General features: G+C 62.0%; 1 long non-coding RNA gene across 1 annotated transcript; it reads left to right on the forward strand.

Moving 5' to 3' along the window:
• Nucleotides 1-22314: 22314 nt before the first annotated feature.
• On the forward strand, nt 22315-25816 carry LOC117803052. Its single transcript, XR_004626630.1, has 3 exons — nt 22315-22971; nt 24427-24542; nt 25018-25816. It is a non-coding gene; the product is annotated as an uncharacterized LOC117803052 (long non-coding RNA).
• Nucleotides 25817-26388: the final 572 nt, after the last annotated feature.

Consider the following 26388-nt stretch of genomic DNA (forward strand, 5'->3'; position numbering starts at 1 on the left):
CTGCTTCCCGCACCCCACCGACATGCAGGAGAGAAGACTGGGCTGGGGACACGGCGGGGTTAGCTCACCCACAAAGTCCCGCCACAGTCAGACCCGCACGTGGCCGGGTCTCCCGCCCCCCTCCCCCACTCACCTGGTTCCGGGGCGGGAGATGAGGCTCGACGGTCCCAGAGCAGGCCGCAAGTGTCCTCAAATACGGCATCTGACCATAAAATGAGCACAAAATGCAGATACAGAAGCCTGAGCCTTGGCCGAACGGCAGGAGGGCCAGCGAGAACCCGACTCTCCCACATCGCAGCAGCCGGCAGGAACGTTTCCCAGCCTCCCTTGCAGCTGCGTGCCACCACGTGACCAGGCCTCACCAATGGAAGGTAAAGGGAGGTGCCACGAAGCACTTCCGGGTTGAGGTGGCTGAAGGCCTGGGCGCCGCCATGCTCTCTCCGCGCAGAACGTGGACGGGGGAGGGGCAGGGGTGCGACGCAGCGGCTGAGCCCGACCGGCAGCGCCGAGCAGACCTCCGCCCTGATAACGGAAGGAAGGAGGCAAATCGGGAGAGCTGCCGTGCGCCCTGGTGGGGACAGGCGGACCTGGGGGTCGCCTTCCCAGAGGTCAGCGTGTCCACGTGTCAGACCTGAGAGAGGCACCGGGTGGGAACGAGGGGTTTCCGGAGGGTAGGACCGACACCCACCCGTGCGTCCGTATTGAAGGCGTGGGGACCACCCAAGGGTCCGCAGCAGTATGGTTGGAGATGAGAGTTTGCCATGCTGGTGGCCACAGAGCACATGCACGGTCCTTGGAGGGGCCGTGCGGGGACAGCTAGGAGCGCCCAAGGTCAGCCCTGCCCCTCATCCGTCCCCACAGAGGAAGGGTGCACCACGCCGGCTGGCACAGGGCTCTGGAGAGCCCGTGCGGACCCACTACTGCGCCTCAAACCCCGACCTAGGGGTGCCGCACGTGCCAGCGAGCTTCGCGGTGCGGGAGCTCAGAGCAGCTAGCCGCTCTGCGCCCCCAGAATGGAGACGAAGGCCTGCAGAGGGCGCTGGCGCACGGTTTCCACGGTGCCCGCTCAGACCGGCCGTCGGGAGGCGGTGACGGTCCAGGCCTCTTGCAAGTGGCCCTGGTCCCGCCTGCCAGGAGGGGAGGGCTCTGAGACCCCCCCCCCCTGCCTTGGGGGGCCACCTGTCCTCACCACGGGGGGACATGGCATTGCAACTACTGGTGGGCACAACCATCATGAGGAGCTCGAGCCGGGCAGGGGTCGTCCAGGCCTGGGCATCTAGGTGCGGCTGCCTTTATCTGGGGTAGTCAGATTCGGGCCATTTTGCCTCCATTGTGAACTTGGCTTTGCTCGTTGAGTTGTCTACAAGGAGCACACACTGTGCAGAGAGAAGAGCAATTTTCAGTGAATTGGCAGAGAGGTGATCATTGCGGGAACCTCTTGGAAGGTGGCATGGGCACCCGGAGAAGGAAGACCCAACACTGGACAGAATCTGGTCCCAGGTTGTGAGAGGTGTCCTCCGAGGCAGAAGAGAGCCACCACATCCGTCCTCCCAGTGTCCCCAAGAGCACTTACCCAGGCCCAGCCCCTGCCTCCATTCCTGACCCAGGCCACCCTGGGCTGTTCCCAACCTCTGTGAACTAGAGAGGGGGCAGCAGGCCCTGAATGGGGCGTCTGGGGCTGTGGTGGTTGGGAATGGCTCCCGTGAGCAATGAGTCTCAATTCCACCACAGAGCTGTTCTTCGACTGGCATGCCCTCCCCTCCCTGGGCCATTCTCTCCCTCTGTCCACCAAGGAGATGGAGCAGAGGGTTCTCTGGCCCCACCCAGCCCCAGGAATCCTATGATTTCATGAGCCCATGGTTATTATCCCTGGATAAACTCTTCAGCCTACAGGACCACAAACTGAGAAGTTAATTCCAGAACCGAGGAGTGTGTGGGAATGTGACACTCACACCCACCACACCAGCCCAGCTTTGGTGCGAGGCTGAAATCACCCCAGCCTCCCGTGGAAAATCCACATCTGAAGGCCTCTCCTGAGCATCTGGGACTCATTAGGCTCCGGGCCCTGGGTCTGAGGAGAGCTTAATAAAGGCTTAGGCCAGTGAATTTATTCCTGAAGCAATGATATGTCTCTCGGCTTTGAAGGAACGGAAGCACTGGGCCAGCCCCTGATGTGATCTCTAGCGCCAGAGCCACAGATACGCCTTGGAACCGCCGGCCCCCGACGCAACAAGCGGAGCTGGGGCGAGGCCAGGAACTGCAGTCAGCCGGCCTAGCCGCACGTGCTTCTGTGGCCGCTTCCTGCTCTTACGACCTCGAGCATGTGTCGTCACCTTCCCAAGCCTGTTTCCTCACGTGTCGAGCAGAGGTCTAGCTGTTAAGGTAATTTTCGCCAATGCCATCTGTCCCTAAGGCCCTCTCTGACCCAAAACTGCTGGATGGATTTTCTCCTGGCTTCCTCGGGGGCAGCGTCAAGCCCAGCCCACGTTGCTGGGAGGATAGAAGTGCCAGGTGGCCCAGGGCCTGGAGGCAGCCTCAGCCAGAGCGGAATGGGAGTGGAGGATAATACCTGCCTTCCTCGCCCCCCACACGGGACGCTCTGAGACATGTTCAGCGTTGTCATCCAAAGTCCCTTGTGACCTGTGCCCCAATTTCTTATAGCGGTATCCTTCTTTATCAATTTGCCACTTCCCCGACGATGCCTCCTGGGTTTGCCCCCAGGTAAACCACTTGCCCTCGAAGCCAGGTCTCAGAGACTGCTTCTGAGGGGACCCTCCCTGAATAGTCCTGCTGGATGTCGTAGACTTTTTCTTAACAAGCCAGGTAGTGAGTTCATCAAGCCATATGAGTCAAGAGGCAAAATTGAAGATAATAGGTAGACAGGTTTGTAACATTAAAATGTAGTCCTTGAGGGTGCCCAGGTGGCTCAGTCGGTGAGGCGTCTGCCTTCGGCTCAGATCATGATCTCAGGGTCCTGGGATTGAGCCCCGAGTTGAGCTCCCTGCTCAGCAGGGAATCTGTTTCTTCTCCACCCCCTGCCAGCTTGTGTGTGCGGGCACTCGCGCACGCGCGCTCTCTCTCTCTCTCAAATCAAAATCTTTTAAAAAAATAATAATAAAATAAAAATTAAATGTGCTTGAAAAATAAAAGCCATTTTGAACTCAGGTCCACACACAAGCAGGCGAAAGGCCCCATGTAGCTCCCAGGCCATGGTTTGCTGACCCCTGGTGTCCTACGTAAAGCCTGAATCTCGGCGGCTTAAAAAAATACAAGTTTACTTCTTGTTCATATAACACCAGTGATCATGGGGACGGGTCCTCGTGTTCCAGGCCGGGCAGTGGCTCGGGGACGCAGGCTGACCGAGGCTGATGTGTGGTTTCCCAAAGGCACCCTGGGCATCGATGTCCGGTTAGTGAAGGAAGGGTTTGCGTGGGAGGGTCCAGGAGCTGGGCTCAAGGTGGCGTGTGAACACGTGTCCAGCTGCATTCTGTCGGCCTGACCTCGGCTGCACCAGGCCTAAGGGGTGTTGGGAAGTGTGGCTGACCCGGCAGCCGGTTCTCTGCAGCAGCGCAGGCCAGGCTGTCACGGGGCCAGCAAGGGTGCTTGTGCCGCAGATCGGCAGCGAGTATGAGGTGAGGGTCAGGTGTGCAAAAGACCTCTCCATACTTAACTACCCACGTGCCAGACCCGCAGGTGACAGCATAGACATACCTTATTCTATAGAAAATAAACATGCAGTCAGCTTCCCAACCCACCGCCCAGACTAAGAAATAAAACACCACCGATGGTTCCGAAACCACTTTGTTCCCCAGACACATGCCCCCACCTCCCTCCCCACCCTCAGTCCTGCCCCGGGACCTGTTTTCCTTCCTTTCCACCCCCGCTGTGCTCCGCCCGAGAACCGTGGCTCAGCATTGCCTCTTCGACTGCTAAAGATCCTTTCTCTTGGTTGCTGTGATTTGCTGATACATGCACACCACAGTTTGTGCATCCGTTTTCCCATCAAGAGACAGGTGGGCCATGTCTCGGTTTGGGCCGTCTCAGCATTGCGGTGAGCAGGTTTGTGCATGTCTCTGGGGCACGTGTGACCCCCTCCTGAGGGGAAGAGCCGCCAAGTCAGAGCATCCTTAACAGAACGCATGAGGCTGCGCGGCTGCCCCCTCCCCCAGCAGGGCACGCGACACCCGGGGCCCCAGGCAGCCTTGCCGCATGGATCCTACCTGTGGGTACTGGCCCCCCACGCCCACACCTCTTAGAGCCTTGGGATGCCATCCTGCCACCTAACACCTATTTCCATCTGGTGGGGCACGCAGAGCCGGGTCTTTGTTCCCATTTGACAGATAAAGAAGCTGAGCAGCTTTGCCTGCCCCTCAGCAGCTGGGCAGTGGGACATTTGCCATCGTCCCACCCTGACAAGGTCCGGCTCTGGAAGGAAGAGTGTGTCCCTGGCCTCTATCCCATTGAACCCAAGGTCAAGCCCTCGGGGGGAGGCTGCGGCCTGCTTGTCCTCGTCATGCTCCGCTTTGGAGGGTGAGCCCTGCTTTCTCCTTGAGCCCAGGATCAGGCCGGGGCTGCCTGAGCTCATGAGGTCCCTGGGGAGGGAGACAGGAAGTCCCAGGGGCTGCATATGACTCATTGGTATGTAAAATGAACGAGATTCAAGTTCCGGGATGCCGGTCTCGGCCTCCACCATACAGAGGGTGAAGTTGCCCGCAGGAGCCCAGGGAGAGGGTTCCTGCACATAGGCACCTCCCCTGCTGCGCCAGCTCTGTCCAGGTCCTGCTGTCCTGGCTCCTGGGCCCCCTACCCTGTCACATCCCTTCCCGTCTTCCTCTCATGCAGCTCAGGTGAGTCAGAGGTCTGGGAGCAGCCCCAAGCCCACTGCCCTTTGCCAACTGTCTTCCCTACCGTGAGCCTCAGTTTCCCTCTCACTAAGGGTGAGGAAAGGCAGGCTCTCCAGCCTCAGAATGTGTGCACAAGCCCACTGTGCACAGGGCCCCGAGCCAGGCTCCGAGGAAGCCAGCCATCGCAGTAGGGAGCTTAGTGTTAACTTGAAAAGATACCCCAAAGACCGTTATTTTATTTCAGTCCCATCTCTGTGGCCAAGGGCAACAGGGCGACCTCCTGCAAGATGGATGATGAGAGCCGCGAGAACGGGGATGGTTAGCACACGGCAGGCAAAAACTCTCAAATGTGGGCCCCCCAGACATGATGGCCTGGGTTGGAAGGACACAGATGACAAACCCCCAGGGTCCAGATGAAGAGTTCGAGGCAGGTGACTACAGAGGGAAGTCTTTGCTGTGTCCAGATCCGCCAGAGCAAAGGATGGGTGGGGAGCATCAGGACCAGAACCCAAGAATTTGTGGTCACTGAGGAGGGGCCTCCTGATGAGGGCCTCCTTGTAACCCTACAAGGCAGGGAAACAGGGTGGGGGCAGGAGAAATGGGGGTCACCTTCCTCTCTTCTTCCCTTGATCTCCTGTCAACACCTCCCTGAGAACCCAGACTCAGCAAACATTGGCGGCAGCCTTCGAGACCCCTGAGCAGAGGACAAGCTAGGCCTTGCCCAGACTCCTGACCCACAGAGACTACAACATGATAAATGTGTATCATTCTAAGCCACTAAGAGTGAGGTAATATTTTTGGGCACCCCCCCCAGCTAAGTAAGAAGGGATTCGGTACCTGGAAGCAGGGACCATCATAACAAATACCAAGAAATGTGGGAGTGGCTTTGGAACAACCAGCAAGGAACTGAAGGCCTCGTGTGATGACCCTCAAGGCCCCACATGCTCCCAAAAACCACATGAGCTGGTCCCTTCCCCAGTCGAGCCTTCAGATGAGAGCCCAGCCCTGCCGACACCTCGTGGCAGCCCTGCGGAGACCCAGCTGCACCCAGACTCCTCCCCCGGGAACAGTGAGGCGATCAGTGTGTGCGGCTTCAGGATGCTGAGTGCGTGCTCCTGCCGTGCCACACCAGGCCGTACGCTCGTCCCGAGGCGCTCAGACAGTGCTAGTGATCTGGACCAAGGTCTGCCATGCTGAGGAATTGCGAATTACTTCTGCACCTCCACTGATTATGCCAAGTCCTACTCGAATACCAGACAGCACTGGACTCCCAGGACCCTTTAAGGGATTCATGACCCAAATTTCTGTGATGGAGAATATGCCCAGGTTCAGGTGGGATAATGCCACGCCTTTCTTTTTCTGCGCTTCCAGACCATCGGAAGAGTCTCAAGTTCTTTGCTGGCTACCGCTCAAGGGCCTCGCTGTTCTATTTGCTCGCCCAAAACCACGGATGATGCTGTATTAGCATTGCCAAGCATGGGGGCATCGGCACCCCGTCTTGGGCACCCTGTCTCAGTCTGCACAGACGGCCATGACAAAACACCACACCCCCGGGGGCTTCACAGATTTATTCTCCCAGTTCTGGAGGCTGGAAGTCCAAGATCAAGGGCCCAACCCATTCACTGTCTGGTGCGAGCTCTCCTCGTGGCTTGTAGATGGCCACCTTCCTGCTGTGTGCTCACGCGGCAGGGAGGGGGGAGGGGGGAGAGAGAGAGAGAGACCACGTCTCTCCTCAGGACACCAGTCGATAAGATGCGGGCTCCACCCGAGGGCCTCATTTAACCTTAATTACCTCCCTAAAGGCCCATCTCCAAATACAGTCCCACTGGGGGCTGGAGTTTCATGATCTGAATTGGGGGGCTTCGGAGAGCAGAAACAGTCCATAGCACAAAGGGAGTCTCTCCCTCAACCCTCTGTGTTGGCTTCTCTCTTCTTTCCTTTGACAATAAACAATGTTGCCAAACACTTGTTTCCCATCAAACACCAGCGTGCGTGCAAGAGGAACAGGTGTCGAGAAAATAGGATTCTGCTGTGAAACAGGCTTAGTGAGACGGGCTCACCCACGTGGAACTCCGAGGCTTGCCCGAGTGAGCCTGTGGCCTGCAGAGGGACGCCAGCCCCGAGCCAGGGGTGGTTCTCTTCGGATGGGCGGATGAGAGCTGGTGCCTCCGGCCCAGACACCACGTAGCCACTCGTCCTCCCGAGTCCAGCCACGAAGTCCGGTCACGCCGTCCCCAAGGTGAGTCAGAGCCCGGCCAGGAGACCCACCTACCCCAGCAGACAGACGAGCCCCAAGGGAGCCCCATCCAGGCCAGCACCAGCGGCTCCCACCCGTTTGCTGACACTTCCTGAAGCCGGTTCCTGGCTCGGTCAGGATTGACTGCTGCTTCATAAACTGCCTGAGGCCACTTCTCCTGCCAACCCATGAGCAAACTAAAATGAGAAGCTTCTCCTCCCTCCCAAAGCTTGAAAGGGCATCCGAGGCCCTGTCAGCTGCACCCAGCGCCCTGCTCGGACTCAGCCCTCTGGGCCGCCCGGCCGGCGGGCAGGGCCCAAGGGAGGACCCTTAACCCCACCGGGGGCAGCAGGACCCCTCCCTGGTCTCCCTGCTCATCTGTCCACCCTTCAGCAGGATCTCCTGCCAGCCCCCGCCCTGGGGACTCAGAGCAGCATTGGAGCCCCAGGTCCCGTCAGGGTGGCGGACCCTGCAGAAGGTGCACGATCGGACCCCCCCGAGTCCCGACAGGGGTGGGGGGACCCCGCAGAAGGGGCGTGCAGATGACCACACGGCGCACTCATTCAGCACTGCCCTGGAAGCCACCAGAGCCTGGCACAGGCTGGCACCCCAGCTAGATACAGCTACGCCGGCCCCGTCTGGCCACAGTGGACACTGTAGGAGCCGCCCTGCGTGCACAGAGCTGCCCCCCACCGTTGGGAAGATGGCGGTAAAGCACCAACAAGCCCAGGATGCTAACTGCCACCCCCGCCACCAGGGGGTCTGTGTAGAGGTCACGTGGTTGCAGCTTTGCCAGGAACAAGTGGGAGGCGAGCATGTGGGAGGGGCCGAATGGTAGCTGTGGGGTCAAGGGTCTGTCTGGATGGTTATTCAGAAGTTCACTCACCGCTCACATTCTAGAGAAAGACAAGAGGCCCCTGAGGGCCAGGAGCAGGCAGTGGGGACCCAGGTGTGAAAGCCAGGGGGCCCGCAGGGAGGTGGTGGTGGTGAGTGCCCAGGACCAAGCCCATAGTCCCGGACGGCAGAGTGACTGGACTCTGCAGACAGCCAACATCCGACAGGCAGGCCTGGAGGCCAAGGTCAAGGCCTGGTGGGGAGAACCTGGGACCGCAACACGGGGGATGGAATATCTGGAGACACTCATTCCCCGGCTCCTCGGAGCCTTCGGCACCAGCAGGGACAGCCCACCCAGTCCTGGGACAGCATGTGCCCCACACCTCCCCCTGGATGGAGGCCTGGGCCTGAGTAGGGAAGAGGAGCCGGTACCCCAAGGAGTTCAGAGCTCCAGGCAGCACGTGGGATTCGAGTCGGAGGGTGCTGGAGCAAGGGGCCAGTCCTAGAACCATCCGGCCGACTCTACGGAGGTGCTGGGAAACGAGGCAAGCCCTGGCGGGGGGCCCGCAGCGAGGACCCCGGGCCTGGGGAGCCCCATCCGCGGGGGAGACTGTGTCCCTTTTGAAGGGCAATGCCGGCATGCCGTGGCCCCAGTGGAGACGGAGGGCCTGACCACGGGACCCTAGGCCCCCCACGGCAGCGTCCCGAGAGGGCAGGGCTGATAAGCGGGCCCAGCCCTCTCACGCCCTCCACTGTCGTGGAGGCCAGTCCCTCAGCTGCTCCTCGGCCATCTGGGGGTCCCACAGACAGCGGAAGGAGGAGGAAACCGCAGCTGGGGGGCCCGAGTGGCTCTGCTCGGGGTGTGGGCACAAGCTGAGGCCGGATGGCAGTTCACGGCAGCAGCCCCGCTAGGACCTGGCCTCCGGGGGAACAGCGTGGAAGGCCTGAGTGTCCCAGCCCCGACCCCAAACCCAGCCCCACACCAGCCCCACACCCTCCACCCCCTGTGCCCCCGGCGGAGGCAGGGCTCATGCCCTCGCACAGCTCCTTCTGCTGACCTTGTAGGAAAGCAACGAGAGCTCACTTAGAACCGCATCCTGAGGGCAAGCCCTGAATGTCCCTCAAACAGGGAACGCGAAGCCCTTTTCCTTCCCCTTGAAAGCAGAATCGAAAGCCGCACCGGAGCATTTCTTGAGTACATTTCACAAGTGTTAGGAAGCCTAAATGCAGATCAGCGTCCACCTGGTTTCTGTATTTCCGAAAGAAAACTCCACAAAGACCGAAAATTCTCTCCCATTCCAAAGTGTGCTCTCTGTACGAGGGCGGATGAGTCAAGCCCTGTCAGGGGGAGGGGAGGAGGAAGAGGGAAGGGGAGCAGGAGCAAGAGTCAGAACGGCCCACACTTGCTCTGATTTCATCAGAGCTTCCCTGCCCCAGACTCCTGGCTCTGGGACGGCAGAATCCTGCCAGAACCGGGCTCTTTGTGTCTTCAGGGCCCAGGCCCGAGGAGTCTGCGGGGCCAGCCCTGCCCACCTCCCGGGCTCCCACAGGCGAGTCCCTTCCGTGGAGGAGAAGTGGTGGCGTCCAGGCCACAGCTCAGGGCAGACTTGCCGCTGGTCCGTCCTGGGCTTGAGACGGAGCAGCAGTGGGATGCGTGGGAAGGGCATCCCTGGGCACCAGCCCCACGCCCTCCTTCGGGGCTCTGGTCCTGAAGCCTGGATAGGAGCTCGCCTCGGCCCCAGGGCTCAGGCCACCCACCAAGGCCCGGGCCGCGAAGCTCTAGAAAGTCCCCAGAGACAACACCCCCGGGCTCCGGACGGGCAGCCACAGCGGCGGCGGCCCCAGCTCTCCCCTCCGTGGCTGACCGTTCACTAGCACCCTCTCCACAGACAGGGAACCTGAGGCTCAGGCAGTGAGAAAGCCACTTGCTCAAGGCCACGCAGCCGAGATGCGGCCAAGCCGGCGGCCAGACCCCCACAGCCCATCTACATGCACCTCACCACCACCGGCAGCTCTGGGGGCACACCGTGCTCAACACACGGGGGCGAGCCGAGGCCTGGAGCGGGAGCAACTAGCTAGCGGGTCCCGGGTGTGTCCCCAGTCTGTGCTGAGGGAGCTCTAGGAGTCTAGGGGTTTCTGGAGACCCCCACCGTCCGAATGTGTGGGTGCTGGAAGGGCAGCTGACCGTGGCTGCATCCCCAAACCCAGGCTCCCAGCAAATCTGCACACGCTCCGGGGCAGGCACCGTCCGAGTGCAGCTTGGGGTGGGAGAGAGGGGACAATGAGGGCTCCCAGCTCTGCCCCAGCCCATGGAGTGGGGGGGTCACTGGGGAACAGCTCCCTGGCCAGGGCCCGCCTCCCCTCCCACAGGCCCAGCCTCCCCGGGAAGAGGCCCAGAAAAGGAGGAGGAAAAAATTCATTTCCTGAGCACGCACAGAGACAGGGAGGACTGCAGGCCATGTCCACGTGGCAGCTCCCAGGCACCCGCATCGTAGCCAGCAGCCATGCCCCCAGCAGGCACATGGTGTGGGGGGGCCTGCTGGGACTAGCAGCACCCCCTCCTCAAAGCCACGCCCTCTGCTCCTTCCCTTCATGCTTTCATAAACTCCGCACCCCTTTGCCCGGGGGGACCTGTGCCCACTTCTCCTTGCTCCCAGGACAGCAGGGAAAGGGTCCCAGTAGACCAGTCATGGGGGATGCGAGGGTCTCTCCCACCAGCAGGAACAGGCTCCCCCGGCTCCCCCAGCCCCAGGCCAGGCTTTTTCTCAGGACTAAATCCACGGCTCTGTGTGCTAGGCCTACCCAGGAACAAGGAACACAGCTGGGAACAAAACATACCTCTCTGCTTTGGGGCCAGTAAAGACAGAACGAAGTATACACCAGTTGCCTCCCAGCCTGAGGAAGGAAGACACAGGGAGGAGACCTGAGAGCAGGGGAGGGTGGGGGTATCCCAAACACTCCCTCAGAGAAGGCCCTGCCTGGAAGAGGACACCAGAGTGGAGCATGACAGAGAGATGCCGGAGGACCAGGGAGGTGCAAAGGCCCTGAGGCAGGAGTGTGCTCCCCGACTGCAGCTGCAGGGCTCCCAGATGCATGTCCCATCCTCTCACTAAACGCACACTGAGCACCAGCTGTGTACCTGGTTCTGCGGGGCTGGGGCTCTTCCTCAGCAGCTCAGGCTCTCAGTGGAGGACAGATGCACCAACCAACGGCCACCCTAGGGGACATCACGGCAGGGCGAGGGGCAGCGGGTCAGCAAGCTCAGGCCTCACATCTGTGAAGTGGCTCAGAGGCTGACCTTGGGTGCTCTTTCCAGGGCAGTCTAAATCCTCCCCCCGGAGTTCTGCTGCGAGGACCCAGGAGGACGTCCACTGCCCCCATGACATCAGTGAAGGCGTCTGAGCAGACCCCGTGCCGCCCTGTTTGGGCCTCCCTGACTCGCGCCCCATGCCAGGGCAGCTGTGCAGAGTGTTTGATGGAAGAGGGTGGAGTCCCGGGGCTGGGAGTCAATGGGGCCCAGCCTCCTCCCAAGAGCAGGGGCCCACATTAATGGGGTGCTCAGGGCCACTATCCTGAGGAAGAAGCCAGGTCCTTAGTGGGCACTGCTGTTCCCTCCGTACCCATCTCTCTCCTCGCCGACTGGGTGCCAGGCCCCTGGCCTCCTCAGAAGTGCCTGGAAGAGGCAAAAGTCCTGCTTCGGCCCCAAGCACTGGAGCAGGGGGATAGCTGTGGTCCCCCAGTTCCCAGGGGCTCTGTCCAGGCTCAGCCCGGGTCAGTCTTTTTACGGAGCCAGACGGGTGGACACTCTTGATGGGGGGTGAGGGCGGGCTTCCGGGAGCAGGTGTGCTTGGCTGGGCTGGGAGAGGACACGCCAGGGGAGGGAAAGCAGAGTGGCCTCCCTCCTTCCCGGCTGGGGAGCCGGCCTCTCCTCTGAGATACTCATGCTTCCCACCCAGCCTGGCCTCAAGACCACCGAGGCCAGACTTGCCTTCCAGCTCTTTCGCTCCTGCCCACACCAGTGGCAGCAGGGGCGGGGACCAGTGGCAGGGACAGTCCAGGGCCCGTCCAGGTGAGGGAGCCCAGAGCACGTGCTGGACGCCTTTCCCAGTCCAGGGCCCTCAGGGGGTCCAGGCTGGGCCAGCATGAAGCTGGGCATTCCAGAAGAGAGTGGATTCTCAAGTGTGGCTGGCCACGGCATCTGTGGGCAAGAGAAGCCAAGCAGATGGCAAGGAGAGGGAGGATACAGGACCCCGCACCCCCCAGAGCACCCCTGGACCCTGAGGGCAAGTGGGGAAGACTGCACATGGCCTGGACCGTGGGCCCCATGAGGGTCTCCTGCCAAGCTCGGGATCGGTCCCTCCTGCCTCACCCTCACCAGCTGCCACCAGGAGCGTGAAGCTAGATCCCAGCCCCATGTTCCCCTCCGGTGCCACCAGGCATGGCGCTTGACCTGGGGCCTCCCTGGGGAGATGGTAGACATGCTTCATCCTTCCCTAGACGTGGGGGACACGGAGGACACGGGGACATGGACGCCAGGGCGTACCAGTCAATCGGTGTTGAACCGGGGCCTGCTAGGAGAGAGGCCATGGAGACTATCGCACGCTATTTGCACTGTCCAATGGGGGAGAGAGGGAGGCCCCCAACTCAGACCACTCAGCCTTCCCTGGGGAAAGGTGATGGCGGGGTGGGGGTGGCACAGTGGTAGGTGGGCCAGTCTCAGGCTCTGATTCTAGCTGGGAACCCTGGGGAGCCTAAGTCCCCCCAGGCCAAAGAGCAGGGAAGACCTAAGGGTCCAGAGAGGGCCCCATGTCCCTTGGCTGAGCAGACATGACAGGCCAGACACGCTGTTGGAGGAGGGCCCTTATCCCGGGTGGTAGGACAGGGGAGGATGAAGCCGGGCACGTGGGAGGTGGGAATGAAGGGTCTGTGTGGCCACGTGTTCCCAGAAATGCCCAGTGCGGGGGCCGTGCAGTGGGTACTGGGACTTCCCCTCTGCCAGCTGGGACCAGGGGACCAGCTCCTCCCTGGAGGCCTGCACCCTCCATCTTTAAGACCATCAAGGCTTGGCCACGAGAGCTACCTGGGGAAGGAGCCCCCCACCCCAGTGAAGGACCCCCCCCAGCCCCTTGGGCTGCCCACAGCCGAGCCCCAGCTCAGGGGGCCTGCTCTGCCTCTCTGAAGTCCAGAGCCACCCACAGGGGTCAGCCTGGCAGAAGGAGGCCCCAGATTCTGCGGGAGCTCTGTGACCAGGGTCCGGGGCCAGTCACCCCACAACCCCACGCTCACGCGGCCAGCCACGCCAAGAGCTCTGAGCAGCCTCGTGAGAACGGAGGAAGGCTGAGACCCCCAGGCCCGCGCTCAGGGGGCCTGCTTGGGTTCCTACTCTGCGGTTGCCCTCTTGAAATTCTTACTAATTTTTGGATGAGGAGCCCTAAGCCCCCCCTAATTCTGCAGCTGGTGCCGCTCCCGGCGTTCACGCTGAGTGCGTCAGAATCGGCCACACCCCCACCCCGGGCCTTGACGGCCCATCTGTGAAGTGGGTTTATGCCCAGTCCCCAGGGCGGCCCGGGGAGGGGAAGGGGACAGACGAAGCTCTGGAGCCCGGGGATGGATGGTGAGGGTGCCCAGAGAGATGGAGCGGGGGGCGGGGAGAGGCAGAACTCTCTCTTTTCCACCCGGTGCCCCCCTTCCTTCCGCCGTGCCCAGTCCCACCTCACCCAACGGAGCTGGGAGGATCGAGTATGAGTCCCGTGGAAAAGACGAGGCCGCACATTTTCCGAGATGTTTTAAACGTTGTTTTGGCAACGCCGCCTCCTCCGTGGCCCGAGTCATCCTGACATAAAACAAGTCTGACCCGCATCCTGGCCCCAGGCTCCAGCTCCCCGCTCTCCCGCCAGCCCGGCCAGGAGAGGCCAGTCTGCCCTCTCCCAATGGCCTCTTTTTGGGGCCAAAATACACGTCTTGGTGCGCGGGCTCTGCGTGGCTAAGTGGCAATGCCGCGTCAGTGCGGGTGGCCCCAGGACCCGTGTAGACGCCCGAGGCCAGGAAGGGGCCCAGCGCAACTGCTGTGACTGGGCCAGAGGCCCTCACACTGCAGGAGGAGAAACTGAGGCCCAGAGAGGCAGGGGAGCTCTCCCGGACCTCCGAGCAAATGGCTGAGCTGGAGCGGGTCCCAGGTGTTGTCCCTGACAGGGAGTGTGGGTCATCGAAGGGTGTGGGCCTGGGGAACGCGGGGCAGGCATCAGCTGAGGGTTCGCTGAGCCTCGCCTCCCCACCTGCCAGTGAGAATATGGGCTGCTAACCCTGAGAGACCTCAGTGAGCCCCAAGTGCCTGGCCCAGGGCCTGACCCGCACAGGGCACCAGGAGCTCGGAGCTCGTGTGGGAATGGAGGTGCCTGCGAAAGGCCTGGACGGCTGACAGCTGGGGTTCGGGGACCCAGGCTACTGGTAGGCAGCAGAAGGGAGGCCAGCCGACCCTGCGCGGGGCAGGCGCAGGCCCGCCTTCCCTCCCCTCCCCTCATCCCGGCTCCTCTCCACAGGTGGGGGGCTCCAGGGACATCTCCAGTGAGTAAAGTAAAACTCCCCTGTACCCTCTTAGGTTCAGAACTGGAGGGCTGCAAATTAAACTAACAAAAGTCAGATGTGTGAGAGAAAAGACTGATTTTTATCCACATATGTACATACTTGGGAGTTCACAAAAAATATGATTCAAGGGGGCAGTTCAAGTTTGGGGCTTATGTACCATCTTAGGGGGCTCTGAGAGGAGAAGAGGAGGGGAGAGTGGCGCTTACAGGGAAACAAGTGACTTTTGGGAAAGACAAATAGGCCTTAGGAGAATCAGGGGGCTATGACAGCGTCGCGGTCTGTCAGGTGTGGGCGGGGCCTTCCCCCCTCATTGTCTGTCTTCCCTGGTAGCTCCGAGGAGGGGATTTATGACGAAGGTTCGGGCTTGCTCGGGTCACATGCCTGCTGAAGGCCACACTTGGCAGCACGGGCCCGCAGGAGGGGCTGGGCCCTGCGAGGATGGGCGAGGCCTTGGTGCTAAGACAGCAGGGCTGCGGGGGGGTGGGGCCTCCAGGAGGGTGGAGCCATGGGGGGCGCGCAGTCCCCTGCCCCACAGGAATGACAAACAACTGAACCCCTGGAGTGTGTGAGTGCCCTGTCGTCATGGGGCAACACCAGCTGCTGGCAGCAGGGTTCCGGCACTTTCCTCACAGGTCGCATCTGGGCTCTGGGTCATGTCCCTGCACGCAGGTGGGAGTGGCAGAGTCCAGATCCTCCTTTGGGGCCGGGGAGAGTGGAAGGTCAAGGGCTGCCGGTGACCCCCAGAGCTGGACTCCACTCCTGCCCCAGCCCCGGCTCAGCCCCTGCAGGGGGAGGCCTCAGGGTGGCCAGCACTGGTGACCCCTCCTGCCAGTTCCAGACCTGAAATGATGTGTGAGCCGAGGCCAGCAAGCCTGTCAGGACCGAAGCCAGGGACACAGGCTGGAGGTGATCAGAGAGCCCAGTGGCCCCAGCCTGGGCGTGCGAGAGGCCAATCGAGTAAAGTGAGCAGAGTGTCAGGGAGACGCGGCTACGGCCCAGGGGCCTGGAGAGAGGCAACGGCTCTGAACTTCCAGCTCTTTCCCCCCGTCTGAGCCCCAGGCGCTGATGCCCTCCACACAGGACAGGGCCTCATGTGCACGCGACAGAGCTGGGCCCCCCCACCCACTGTGGTGTCCTCCTGCCTCCCCCCGAGGGGCCCAGAGGGGCACACAGTGTCACGAGCTATCCTCAGCTTCGCCCCGCGTTTCCCCCAGGAGGACTCAAACTTCCAACTCGGGACTGACGCTCTGCCAGGGGCCACCTAAGCCCCGCGTGGGCCAGGCCAAGACCACAGGGAGAGGCCGTCTGCTCCTCCGCGTAAACTCTGGGTAGGCTGGATCGTGGAAATCAGCCCAACTTACTTCCCCTCACACTTCCAAGCTGCCCCCCAGCCCCACCAGAGAGACCCCCAAACCCCACTGAGCTGTGGACACGGCCTCAGCGCAGGCGACGCGCTTATGCCTACGCTGGCCAAGCCTGGGGACCAAGGCTGGAAGTGGACATTGTCACTGTCGCTCCGAGGGGAGGGGGGCAGGGGAGGGGGCGTGTGGGGCTTGGGGCACCTGCACCTTCCAAAGTGGAAGCAGGTGACGCACAGGCTTTGAGCCCAGCCCTTCTGCTCTCCTTCTGACCCTCTTTTCCTGTTTTGTCGTGAACAGAGGTGTCAAGGCACGAAAGCGATCGCTACGGAAATGTTTGGGAGACACTCACCAGCGACGGGCACAAATATGGAACCTTCTGGAACGTGGGGAGGGGCTGGGACCCCACGCCCCTGGACGGCCCCAGGCGGCCCAGGGCAGGACCAGCAGAGGCCACCCTCTCTCCGCCGCTAGCATCCCCTCGTTCCAGCAACTCCGCGAAGCTGCAGCCAGGCCGGGCATTCTGCTGGCCGGGATTTTTATTGCCGAGTTGTTTTAAAGGTTTATTTTTTCCCTCGCTGCACAAAACTGATGCCCTCGCTCATCAGACTGCCGTCTGTCTTCAGGAAGGAAAATGCAACAGGGGAGCCCTGGGACGGTCTGGTTTGTCTCCGGGAGAGCAGGGAGCACGAGCCGGCTGCAGTACAGAGGCAGAAAACGCCCCAGCCACGAGCTCCGAGCGCTCACGAGGCGTCCGCCACGGCCCTGCCCCATTACAGGGGTGCCAGCCTCGCTCTCTCCCTCCCCCGTCGCCGAGCACCAAGCTGCCTCCAGCCCAGCAGCCGGCATTACCCTAGCATCCCGGCAACGGGCCTGTTTCCCGGCTTTTCCCCAGCCACGGCCACTGACCGTGGCCAGTAGCTGGGAAGTGAGTGCCCCTTCTCTGCGTCCGTCCTCCTGCCAGGTCCCCTCCAGGTCCTCCTCCTAAGGCAGGGGCCCGGGGCACAGCCCTGACTGGGAGCGAGCTGCCGTTGTAGCAACGGCCACGTGGGGGCTGCCGGCCAGGGGCCACGCTGCAGCCTCTGTGCGGCTTCTCACTGGCCGGGGTTCCTAATGGAATCCCATTTTACAGAGGAGGGGTTCCATTAAGATCCTCATTTTACAGATGAAGCAACCAAGGCCCAGGGGAGCTCAGTAATGTGCCCGAAGCCACACAGCCAGGGTCGGAAAGCATGTCCCTCTTGACGGATACCACCACGTTCGACACCCCTCCTGAGTTGAAAGACGGCCCCCACTGGGACCCAGCTGCCCTGGCTGGGAGGCTCGGGGGCCCAGTTTCATTGCAGCACTGACCGAACCCACCCCATCTGTCGGAGGCCGGCGTCCCATGGAGGAGAGGAGGCAGGCATGTGAGAAAACAGGCTACGGGATGGTGCCACGAGAGCCATCGGGAGAATGGCCACTGCTGGCACCCGGCTGAGCGGGAATGGGCCAGCCCAGCACAACAGAGCGTGTGCAAGCCACGGTGTGCGAGGTGACTCGCGGGGCTCTGCCACTCCGCCCCGGCCGGCCACGGAGCAGTGAGGCCACTGAGTGGCCGGGGGGGCCGGCACGCAGCTGGAGGCAGCTCTCCCGGCCCTGGTGCGACATTCCAACCACACGGTGACATTGGAATCTCTGCTTCCGAATCCCTGGCCCACGGGGGCTGTGGCAGCAGACTGCCGGTCCCGTGGCCTCCAGCCACCAGGTGGTGGGTGGGTCCTTATGCAGGCCCCTCTTTCCTTGCTAGAGAAAGAAGGCGAAAGATCCTCCCCGGCGTCCCACCCCTGGGCGTCTGCACCTGCCCCGAGGCCTTTCCTCCCATTCGGCCACCCGTGGGCAGCCGGCGGGTCCCCACCGTCCCCTTGTGGGGTCAGGGAGGCAACAGGCACTTCCTCTGGCCTGACCAGGACCCAGAATGGCTTGGCCTGTGGGGAAGGGGGGCTGGCTCCCTGGAGGAGGCCACACCTATGCCTGTCGGGCTCCCGCCTGCCTCGGGGGGAGGACTCATTTCTTTAGGCCATGGGTTCTTAATGGGGGCGGTTCTGTCCCCCAGGGGACATTTGGCAACGGCTGGAGACAGTTGAGGTTGTTGCTGCCAGGGGAACGCCTGCTGGCGTCTGGCAGTAGAGGCCAGGTGCTCCAGCCTCCCCTGGCGCACCGGGAAGCCCGGCTCCGGGCCGGCGAGGGGCGAGGGTACCTCCCCGCCCAGCAGGGCGCTGCCCGCACGTGAAGAAGCGGCCGGGGGCCCGGGAGCCTGGAGGCAGGTGTTTGGTTGGGGGAGGCGGTGGCCCCGACTCCGGGAGCCCAGCACCAGGGCTCTCCACCGCAGGCGATGGGGGCCCCCACCACCCCAGAGGGGCTTCTCATTTTGGACTCAGGAAGCCCAGGTTGGGGGTCCGCGGCCAACTCGGGCACTACTTGAATCTCCTGAAGTAAGTTCTCAAAAATGGGGCGTTTGTTGTTTTTGGAAGTCCTGCCTCTGGGGACCTGAGTGTCTCCTCTGGACCCACTGCGTGCGCATCCCGCTGCCTGCTTTGTGCCCCGAGGCCCAGCTGCCCTCCCGCGTCCTGGGGCTTGGCCAGTCAGAGAGCCAGCGTGGGGTAGCCCAGCCCTTCTGCACCCCCTGCCGGGCCGCACCCCATCCTTGGCTCGGGCACTGGTGACGGCGCCCCACGGCTCCTGGCCTGGCCTGCACGAGCCCTTGAGACGCCCCCACACCAACCCTCATCTTGGTGCATAGTGACCTCACTAAACTTGCTTCAAATCACCCCAGTGGCATGGAGGGTCCCTTTCCTGCAGGGACCCTACCATCTCCGGGTCCCCGAGGCCCCTCTTCAGAAGACGACAAGCCAGCCACCGCAGGGAGGATGGGTTCTGCAGGCCTCGGTCCCCCCAGTCTGCAGAGTGACAGCTCATTCTGGGGGACTATTTTTTGTTTGCTTTTAAAGAATTTATCTTTTTGAGAGAGAGTGAGGGCAGAAGTAGGGGGAGGGGCAGAGGGAGAAGCAGGCTCCCGCTGAGCAGGGAGCCCGACGTGGGGCTCGATCCCAGGACCCTGAGATCATGACCTGAGCCAAAGGCAGACGCTTCACCGACTGAGCCCCCCAAGCGCCCCTATTCTGGGGGATTCTGAAGGACTCTCTGCGCAAGCGCTCGTGGCCTTTGAGAAAGAGCAAAAGGGAGGTGGCTGCAGCCGAAATCCTCACAGCCCAGAGAAGCAGGGCAGGTGCACAGGCCTCAGCGCCACCACCGCCTCCAGCTGCCCCTTCCTGGGCGTCTCATGGCCTGGACCTGAGCGCGGTCACAGGCAGCAGCTCACGGATTCCTCGCCAGAACCCTCTGTGGTGGGCGCTGGCCCCATGGCACAGACGGGGAAACTGAGGCTTGGGAAGGATCTGTCATTGCCCAAGGTCAGAGAGTGGAGGACAGCACAGCTGGGTTCTTCCAGTCCAGGCCCAGAGCCCTTGTCCACCTGTCCTGACACCTGCTGCCCGGGACCTCCGCAGGGGGACTAAACAGACCCAGCCCGAAGCCCACGGTTAGCTCTCGGTGTGTTTAGTGATCATCGAGTGCAGGAGCCCCTGGATGCTAAAATTAACAGGCAAAAGGTCAAGAAACCAAGATATTTGCATTCCTAGGACACAGGTGAAGGGCTGAGGGCTGCACAGGAACGGAGGGCCTCCTGGGGGAGGGTGGGACCTGGATGGTCTGCGGGGACCGGAGATCCATTACCGATAAGTCCTTGCAGTAACTCAGTGAGGCCAGTGCTGCTATGATCCCATCTCACAGAAGGGGAAACTGAGGCTCAGAGCAATGGGCAACTTGCTCAAGTCTGTGCAGGCTGTGGGTGGCATCTGTGTGCAACCCCAGCATCCTTTATAAGCCCACATGCCTGGCACCCACTCACCCCTCAGTCATCACAACCAGGGCTCATGGGGAGCCCTCCAGGAGCCGAGATCTCCAGAGAGACAAGAGTTCTATTCACAAAAACCTGGAACACATGAAGGTCAGACCGTGTGGTCTTTCTCCACAGGAGAAAGAAACTCAGACAGGCAGACGTGGTCCAGGAGGGCTTCCTGGAGGAAGGAGCAGGGTCAGGGATGGTCACAGAGCTTTCCCGGTTGGAGCTGCAGGGCCATGTTGTCAAGACCCCTTGGGATAATCCACTTGGGGTCTTCCCGAGGCCGAATCCACACCCAGCCAGGAGGCCAACCCCCCAGGCTGGACACCTGCTGCCTGTCTGCCTCCCTTCCCGCCTGTGCTATGGAGAGGACGAAGGAGATGGGGCTCCCAAGTTCAGCCACAACCGTTGCTCTCAGGTGACACCAAGCCACGGATCATCACTGCTGACCCACTGCCCCCTAGCTTGAGCCCCTCTGGCAACGAAAGCTCTGGGGCTCCTGGGGATGCCTGCCTTTCCCGGGGCGGGAGGAGGCCCTCAAGGGGCTTGAGGGGGGACTTCTGACTCACAGGTTCATGGTCAAGGCCCCCAGGGGAGAAGCGGCCGGGGCACCGCACAAAGCAGGCCGGTGTCTCTCCACCAGGGCCGTGGCGGGCGGGTTTTGGGCTGGCTGCTCTCGAATTCAGCAGCGTGGCAAACACCTACGGAGCCACCAGCTTCACTCCCCCACTCTCCGTCTTAGGACGGTCCGCCTCCTGCCACTCCCCTCCCACTCCACCGTCCCCTTGAAACGCCAACCAAGGAGTCAGGTCTGTCCCCTTCCAGCCAGACCTTTGACGTTCATTGACCCACCTCGCCCCAAAGTGAGGTGCAAACAGGAAGCAAAGCAAAGGCCCAGAGGGCAGGCGCCCACCGGAGGCTCACCCATGGCAGAACCCGCCCTCTGACCCCTGCCTGGCGCTCCCACCCCACCCCGGGCCCGTGGAAAGTCCGACAAAGAGAATCAGCCCGAGGACAGCCATAGCACACGGCCAAGGCCCCCATAAGCAGTGGGAGGGGGACGGAGAGCTCCCTGCTTAGCAGAGAGCCAGCGGCTACTTTCCATGGAAAAAATGTCTTCAGACCCCCCCAGAGGCCAGGAGGCCCCAGCCCATGACTCAAGGCTCTGCTACAGCCACCACTGAATCGTGTCCCAGACAGACGGCGCCCCCCGCCCCCCCACACCCCATGTCCCGAGCCAGGCTCTGCCCCCCGCCCAGCCGGGCCCCCTCCAGGCCTAGCCCCACAGCCCTGTGCAGGCCTGGAGCCCTCCGCCGGAACCCCACCGGCGGCCCTCTGCCGCGCACCCCGCGTCCTCCGAGGCCTCAGCCTTCCACCTGTCTCGTGGAAGGAGAGCTGGGGGCAGTTTCTAGTTGGGCCCGAAGAGCCTGTGGGGATTTGTTCAGGGGGCGCCCTGCTGGGTGGGTTCCCAGGGCAGGACCCTGCTTCCAGGTCTGACGCGGGTCAGCTGGTTCCCTTGAACCTGAGTCGCTTCAGGCCCAAACGCGCCCATCCTTGCTATGTCACTGGGCTTCTCCACGGGGTTTTATTTCAAGAAACGTTTCTGACGAAACATGGAGACGGCCCTTAGCTACCCCCTCCCGGGGCAGACTCCCGGCTGTGAGGTCCTTGGGGATCTCAGGCCTGGCTGGGAGGGGTCCACAGGCGGAGCTGTGGTCACCTTGGCTGGAGGCCTGGCCTCCATCAGGGTCTCCCCACCTTCAGGGGGGAAGACATCTATGGAGAAGCCCTCAGATCGTGAGGGCCGGCAGTTGGCACCCTTTCCCGTGCACCCACGCCCCTCCTGTCATGTTCCCAGACCCCTGGCTCTGGGCCCCGGTCCTCCAGAGACCCATCTAGCGGTGCTGGGACAGGCCTGTCCTGACCCAGAGGCTGGAACTGCCCCAGGGCGGGAGGCACCGAGGTTGGCTGCTACCCTCCCCCCTCTCCAGGGCGGAGGGGCCAGGACCTGGGCACAGCATGAGGTCAGCGATCCTTGGACCCCCACCCCAGGGCACACCCATAAAGTACCAGAGCGGGGGCACACTGAACCGGGGAGCCCTGAGCCCCGCATCCCTCGACACCAAAGGCATGGTGGGGAGAGCGGAGACGGCTCAGCCACGCCGGGGGTTCTGGGGCCCGTGGGCTCACCGTGGGCTCACCGTGGGCCTGACGGAACCTGAACTTTGGCGGGGAGCCCCGTGGAGCGCTCCTCCTCCGTCCTCCCTCCCGCAGAGGGGCAGCCCGGCCCAGCAGCGCCCGGCCACGAGTTTGAGACCAGACGCCCCCGCAAGTCCAAGGCGAGGGCCCCTGTTCTGCTTTCCTCACTTCTGGAAAAGACCCCGTGTTTCATCAACTGTCCTGATTCGAAAGCCAGGAGCCGGCCTGGGACCCATTCTGTGTGTGTCACAAAAGCATCTCACGCTTCATAGTTTCCCCCTGACGTCAGCGGCGTGGTCTGAACCCGAGGTGGCTGGGAGGCCCTCGGAGCATAATTGCAGTTGTCTTTGCAAAGTGAAATCAGATGGTTTTTCCAAACCTCCCCCAACCCCTGCCTCCTCCACTCCCTCTCTCTCTCTCTCTCTTTTTTTCATTATGTTCCTTGGACCATGTCCAGATGTTTCCTGCAACAACAACCCTCCAAAAATTCACAAAAAGAGAGCAAGAGCGTGCAGCTTCCTGCCGGCCGGGTGGAAGTGGAGACGTGGCGGGGCGGGGGCGGCCGGCCACGTCTGCAGGCCAGGGAGGCGGCGGGCCCCAGTCCGGTCCGAGCCCTCTGCCGCCTCCACGCCCCGGGGATGGACCCTGGGAGGACACGGTCTGGGGCCACAGGGCCTTAAGGATGGTCCCTCTCCCCAGATGCCAGGGTCCTGGCCACACTGGGGGCCCAGGGGAGGCCGTGGCCCGGGAAAGAGCAGGGCAGACCTTCAGGACCAGGCTTTGGGCTCAGACTGGCCTGCTGGGGCTCCCAGCCCCGCGGCTGAGGCATGCGGCCACGGGGAAGCCACGTCTCCACGCGGAGCCTCTGTTTCCGTGCAATAGAGCTCATGTTGGGAGCTTTCGTTAAAAGCGGCCTCTGTCCAGTGCTGGCGCCAGGGAGCACCTCATCGAGACCGACTCACCTGGAGGCAGGTGTGGAGCTGAACAGGGAGGGCAGGGTGCAGGGCTCAGGGGAGAAGGGGCATCTGTGCCCCAACGGGAGCCCAGGTTTTCCCCAGGCAGAGATGGGGGAGAGTGGTCAAGGCAGGGGAACCACGTTGAGCAATGGCCTGAAGGCCGGACAGACCCACGCCTGGAGCCTGACACCGCTCTGGGAGCGCTGGCACAGGAGGGCCCGTGGAGGGGCTGCACGATGAGGCCGGGCCATCCCAGTGCTGCTGACATCCCTGAAGCCTTAGCAACGCCAACGTGGAAGTATCCCCAGGGCCTGAGGAGAAAGATCCAGATGCTGGCTTCGGAAGCCCCCACCAGCCCCCAGCTCCCCAGCTTCTGAGAAGACACAAGTCTTTGTGTACAAAGTTCTGCCACGCAGTGTTCCCTCCACCCTGTCTGCTTCCCTGTGCCCAGGAGGGTCAGAGCTGGGACGGGGCGGGGGACTAGCACAGGCCTGGAGCACTGGGCTTCTCCCCAGGGACTCGGGGATCCAGAGGGGTGCCCTGGGGGGCCACAGCTGGAGAGAGGTGTCAAAGGCCCGGGGAAGCCTCAGCAAAATGTCCCAGGACTCCTGGGACAGGACTGCCCTCTGTGGGCTGGGATAGAAATGCGACCGACCCTTCCCCACTCCCCTGCCTGCAGGGCCAACTAACAGAGAGGCAGTTCTGGGGCCCCCCGGCCCAACCGCAGGTTCGGGGATTCACTAGGACGCCCAGAGCTCAGCCAAGCAGCTGTGCGGTGGCCTCTAGAGTGAACGGTGGTCAGGCCTCCCGGAACCCCGTGTGACAACACGCCTGGGGCCAAGCAGGGAAGCCATCTGAGCTGCGGTGTCCAGGTTCTCGCCGGGTGTCAGTCACATACACGCAGCTGAGTCTTCTGTCCCCCCAGAGCTGACCCCGTGCAGCCCAGGGGCCCCACAGATGCCATCGTCAGCAGACTCTCGGGCGTGGGCCAAGACCCCAGGGAAACCGAGGCAGGACATCTGAAGGGCTCGGAGGTTGTCTGCCAGGAGTTGGGCCAGGGCTGGACTTTTCTTTAGAAAGTACAGGCTGGGGGCACCCTGGCTCTGCCGCGTTAACCCTTTCCTGCACAGTGCCGCCACCCACCGTGTACTGTATTGGGGGGCACCGGCCCGAAGGAGCCCAGGCTGGGGAGAGTGGGCAAGAGAAGCGCCAGGCAGACATCCAGCCCTGCCCGACATGGGGCCGACCCCGAGGGGGCCAGGATGCCTGCAGTTACCTCCACCTTACAGGTGATGTGTGGAGGCCAGACGGGGTCACGGAGCCTGAATCCACGCCCGATCTCACACCGTGCACCCACTCAGCCTCCCGAGTCAGGGGCGCCACGCTTCCTGTGGTCGGACACAGGGCCGGGCGTGGCTGTGTGGGTGCGGCTTCCCCCCCAGTCACCCCTGGGCTGCTTCCTCGGCTGCAGGTGGAGTCTGGACTTGACAGGAGCACTGTTCACGTGGCCACGCTGCTGGACCCTGCTCCAGCCCACCCAGCCCCCCGACCCTGGAGGAACGCACGGGATCCCTTCTGCCGTGGAAGGTGCAGCAAGTGTCTGCGGCGGGGGGGGAGGGGGCGGGGGGCAAAGTTTATCCCCTGGATGAAGCCCCGGTGTGCACAGCAGAGGAGGGAGGTTTGGGGGAGGGAGAGGCCCGCTTGCTGCCCCCCCTCCCCGCCACTCAGAACCACAATCCTCAATTCCAGAACCCCCCCCCTTACAGCAGGGAGCATGGACCCTCCAGAGAGTGGGAGGGACGTGCCTCTGGTCACACAGAGCTGTCAGCCCTCAGCCACCCCACGCTGGTCACCTATCCAGAGATGTCCCCGAAGCAGGCTTGATCTTTTGATTCTTTGTAGAAACATTTTGGAAGACCCGTATCTAAAGGTTTTTAGATAGGCGGGCCACATCCGAGCAGCCCGGCCAAGCAGCCGGCCTGGGCCCCAGCGGGAGGGAGATCTCAGCCAGACCTCGGGGGGACGCAACAGGCAGTGACCAGAGAATCCTACCTGTTTACAGACATGCTTCCGGACTCCCCACCTGTAACACATAAATAAGGTTTCGGAAGGTTCTCAAGCGCAGCAGTGGGACCAGGCCGTACTGTCCAGCAGCTTAGCCAACACAGCTCGAGGTTTGTGGGCGACCTGCCAGTAGCTGAGCTCCTACACCGTGGCGTTTGTACCTGGACGATGGGAACACATCAACACGGGCTCACGGGCAGAAATCAGAGGCTTTAAACCTGGGGTCCCTTCAGGACCGCCTGCTGGGGAGCTCATCAAAGGTCCTTGATTTCTTTACACTGTTGATCTTCCTGAGCCCTACCCGGGGTACCAGGGATGAATTAGAAGATTTTGTGCCCCGAGAACTCCTATTCATCCTTCAGTGCCCATCTCAGAGGGGAAGCCATCCGGCCCCTCCCCCACCGGTTACTGTCTCCTCTGTGTTCCCGAAGCACCTTGAATGTGCCCTCCTCCTGACACAGCTCAGCCCACATGTGCTGTCTGCATGCAGCCCTGTGAGAATGTTCTGGACTTTCACTGTCCAGTATACCAGCTACGAGCCACATGTGACATCGGGGAGCTTGGAACACGGCTCGCACAAATGGAGACGTGCTGCAAGTGTAAATATATACCATATCTCAAGGGCTGTGTGCCAACAACCAAATGAAAAATAGCTCATTAGTAATTTTTATATTGCTTGCATATTGAAGCCATTATCATTCACCATATTGGGTTAAATAAAAATATAATATCAAAATTCACGTGGTTCTTGATGTGACTGCTAGAACGTCTGTAATCCCACATGTGGCCCGCGTCGCGTTTCTGCCAACTGCTGAGCCAGCTCAAGTTTTGACGCAGCGTTTGCTGAATGAATGAATGAATGAATGAATGAACGAACGAATGAATGAATGAATGAGCAAATGAATGAATGAGTGGGTGAGTGCTCAGGCCGAGCGCCCCAGGGTCTCTGACTTGCCCCAGCACAACCGTCCTACCGTCATGCAGACGACCTGTGACGTTACCAAAGCACAGTCCCCTCCTCTGGGATCTTCAGCCAACCCGCATGTCACGCGCTCAGCCCCATGGGGCGCTGGGCCCTGTGCGGGGGTCTTGTGGCACCCCGAGAATAAATCGGGGATCTCCAGGGAGGGAGGAGCCTCACAGGTTGCCTAGCACGCCCCTGACCAAGCCTAGAGGCTCTGAGTGGGCGGACGCAGAGGTACAGGGGGCGGCTCGGCGCTGGCCTTTGCCCCGGAGCCCGCAAGGAGGAGGAGAGGTGAGGCGAGAGGGGCAGGAGGAGGCAGTGGCAGGGACAGAGTGGGCCGAGCCTCCGGGCAGGATGGTCATGGAGGCTGGTAAGAGGCAGAGCCATTTGGAAGGGGACTGAGAG

The sequence above is a fragment of the Ailuropoda melanoleuca genome, chromosome 7 (genome assembly GCF_002007445.2).
Source record: "Ailuropoda melanoleuca isolate Jingjing chromosome 7, ASM200744v2, whole genome shotgun sequence".
In the NCBI taxonomy this organism is placed as follows: Eukaryota; Metazoa; Chordata; class Mammalia; order Carnivora; family Ursidae; genus Ailuropoda; species Ailuropoda melanoleuca.